Source organism: Oryx dammah, unplaced genomic scaffold, assembly GCF_014754425.2.
Source record: "Oryx dammah isolate SB20612 unplaced genomic scaffold, SCBI_Odam_1.1 HiC_scaffold_4, whole genome shotgun sequence".
Lineage (NCBI taxonomy): Eukaryota > Metazoa > Chordata > Mammalia > Artiodactyla > Bovidae > Oryx > Oryx dammah.
Window position 1 is genome coordinate 17340469 of NW_024070188.1, and position 3737 is coordinate 17344205.

The following is a 3737-nucleotide window of genomic DNA, read 5'->3' on the forward strand; positions in this document are numbered from 1 at the left end:
AGTCTGGGGCATGGAAAGCCTTCCCACATGGCTGAAGTTGGTACATCTCAAGAAGACAGGCTCGGAGCTTGACAGTTTGGAAGCGACTGCCATGAAGGCTCTGGGATACAGGACATAATGTTTTGTTGCTTGATTATGCCTCTCCATCCCAATTTTCATCTCCCCATAAATTGTTCTAGTCTTCTTTAGTTCTCATAGGATATGGCACCATGCTGAATGCCTTGCAATATACACTTAAATTAGAGAAGGGGAGAAGGAGAAGAAACTGGCACCTATCATCTTCTCTCTCTTTAAAACCTTTTTATTTTGTATTGGAGTATAGCTGATTGCGGAGAAGGCAATGGCACCCCACTCCAGTACTCTTGACTGGAAAACTCAATGGACGGAGGAGCCTGGTGGGCTGCAGTCCATGGGGTCGCTAAGAGTCAGACATGATTGAGTGACTTCCCTTTCACTTTTCACTTTCATGCATTGGAGAAGGAAATGACAACCCACTCCAGTGTTCTTGCCTGGAGAATCCCAGGGACGGGGGAGCCTGGTGGGCTGCTGTCTCTGGGGTTGCACAACTGAAGTGACTTAGCAGCAGCAGCAGCATAGCTGATTAACCCATGATAGCTGCAGGTACACAGGAGAGTGACTCAGTCATACATATATACACTTACCATCTCCAAACTCCCCTCCCACCTGCTGCTGTCATCTTGATCTCCTTTCTTGGGTGTTAATGAAGAGAAATGAGACCAAATAAGGAGATAAAACTGTTGCTTCGACAAAAAGCCTAAACTGTCAGTTCCTTAATTAATGAAGAAAAGAAACTGACATATTGACCTTGTACGATTACTATTAATTATTGCTATCACTACTAAGTATGTAAGCACTTTGTGCTCAGATGCTCAGTCATGTCTGACTTGTTGTGACCCCATGGACTGCAGCCTGCCAGGCTCCTCTGTTCCTGGATTTCCCAGGCAAGAATACTGGAGTCGTTTGCCATTTTCTCCTCCAGGGAATGCAGGGATAGAATCTGTGTCTCTTGCATCTCTTTCAGCTGCAGGAGGATCCTTTACCACTAGCGCCCCATGGGGAGTCCCACATAAGCACCTTAGAATTGCCTAATTTAATTCTCACAAATCACTCCAAGAGATATATGACCGTAATTATCTCAGGTATAAAAATAAGAAACCTCAGGTGTAGGAATCCAGTCACATGCCCAAGGTCACAGAACTACCTTGACATGGAGCACTCTGAACAGTTTCATCTTTGACAATAGGCTTCCCAGGAAGCAGCTGCTGAGAGTTAAGTGCTGGAATCCCAAGGGTTCCTTTTCTTCCTTCCTTCCTTTCTTTCTTTCTTTCCCTTCTTTCTTTCTAAAATCTTTGGCTGTGCTGGGTCTTCACTGCTGCACACAGGCTTTTTCTAGTTGCAGCCAGCGGGGTCTGCTCTTCCTTGTGGTGCATGGGCTTCTCACTGCCATGGCTTGGCTTTTCTTTTTGCAGAGAACAGACTCTAGGGTACTGGCTTCGGAAGTTGCGACTCTTGGGCTTAATTGGTCCAAGACACGTGGAATCTTCCCCGACTAGTGATTGAACTCTTGTCCTCTGCATCGGCAGGCAGATTCTTATCCACTGTATCATCAGGGAAGTCCCTTTCTTTCTTCTTCTTCTTTTTTTTTTTAACTGAAGCCCGTCGCTCAAGTGGTAAAGAATCTGCTTGTGATGCAGGAGACCAGGTTTCAATCCCTGGGTCAGGAAGATCCTCTGGAGAAGGGAATGGCAACCCACTCCAGTATTCTTGCCTGGAGGATTTGATGGACAGAGAAGCCTGGCGGGCTATAGTTCATGGGGTTGCAAAGAGTTGGACACGACTGACTAACAGACACACACACAGACATAGTGGATTTATAATGTGTTAGTTTCAGGCATACAGCATGGTGATTCAGTTACATAAATACATGCACACATACGCACACAGTTTTTCTCAGATTCTTTTCCCTTATAGGTTATTACAAAATATCGAGTATAGTTCCCTGTGCTATGAAGTAGGTCTATGTCAGTTACTCACTTTATATATAGTAGTGTGTATATGTGAATCCCAACCTTCTAATTTATCCCTCCCTTCTTCACCTTTGGTAACCATAAGTTTGTTTTCTATGTCTGTGTGTCCATTTCTGTCATGTACATAAGCTCACTTGTATCTTTTCTTTTTTTCTTTTTAGATTCCACCTATGAGCCATACATATATGATTTCCTCCATCTGGCTTATTTCACTTAGTATGATAATCTCTAGGTCCATCCATGTTACGGGAGTATTACCAAACACAAGCTCAGTTCCTGTGCCAGATGTAGAGTGAGTGCTCGCTTCGGCAGCACATATACTAATATTGGAACGATACAGAGAAGATTAGCATGGCCCCTGTGCAAGGATGATATGCAAATTCGTGAAGCGTTCCATATTTTTAAAGAGAACACTCTTGCACTGTTGGTGGGAATGCAAACTAGTACAGCCGCTATGGAGAACAGTGTGGAGATTCTTCAAAAAACTGCAAATAGAACTGCCTTATGACCCAGCAATCCCACTGCTGGGCATACACTCTGAGGAAAACAGAATTGAAAGAGACACATGTACCCCAATATTTATAATAGCCAGGACATGGAAACAACCTGGAAGTCCATCAGCAGATGAATGGATAAGAAAGCTGTGGTACATATACACAATGGAGTATTACTCAGCCATTAAAAAGAATACATTTGAATCAGTTCTAATGAGATGGATGAAACTGGAGCCGATTATACAGAGTGAAGTAAGCCAGAAAGAAAAACACCAATACAGTATACTAACACATATATATGGAATTTAGAAAGATGGCAATGATGACCCTGTATGCGAGACAGCAAAAGAGACACAGATGTGTAGAGCGGACTTTTGGCCTCTGAGGGAGAGAGAGAGGGTGGGATGATTTGGGAGAATGGCATTGAAACATGTATACTATCATGTAAGAAATGAATCGCCAGTCTATGTCTGATGCAGGATACAAGATGCTTGGGGCTGGTGCACGGGGATGACCCAGAGAGATGTTATGGGGAGGGAAGTGGGAGGGGGGGGTCATGTTTGGGAACGCATGTACACCCGTGGTGGATTCATGTCAATGTATGGCAAAACCAATACAGTATTGTAAAGTAGAATAAAGTAAAAAAAAAAAAAAAATGTACAGTGAGACAAAACAACCAAAACATCAGAGTTTGGAGCAAAGAAAGGTTTATTACAGGGACAAGCAGGGAGAACAGGTGGCTCATGCTCAAAATCCCCCAGCTCTCCAATCGTCTGGGGGGAGAATTTGTTGTTGTTGTTGTGCTGGGCCTTTCATTGCTGTTCTCCAATGGGGGCGGTGGTGGGGAGAGGGATGCTCTTGAACTGTGATATGTGGGCTGATTGCCGTGGCTTCTCTTGTTGCAGAGCACAGGCTCTAGGTGCACAGGCTTCAGTAGTTGAGGCAAACAGGCTTAGTAGTTTCGGCTCGTGGGCTCTAGAGCTTGGACTCAGTAGTTGTAGCAAATGGACTTAATTGCTTTGTGGCATGTGGAATCTTCCTGGACCAGGGATTGAACCCATGTCTCCTGTGCCCCAGGAATGCTATGTTCAGCCTGAAGCTACCATTCTCCACCTGGATGGGGGCCTTTGTTCCTACATAAGAACTCAAAGATATTGTAACACATATTTCTTGTTACATAGATTCCTTTATTTTC

General features: G+C 44.2%; 1 non-coding gene across 1 annotated transcript; it reads left to right on the forward strand.

Moving 5' to 3' along the window:
- Window positions 1-2344: 2344 nt before the first annotated feature.
- Window positions 2345-2451, forward strand: LOC120863128. The gene has a single exon (XR_005720931.1). It is a non-coding gene; the product is annotated as a U6 spliceosomal RNA (small nuclear RNA).
- Window positions 2452-3737: the final 1286 nt, after the last annotated feature.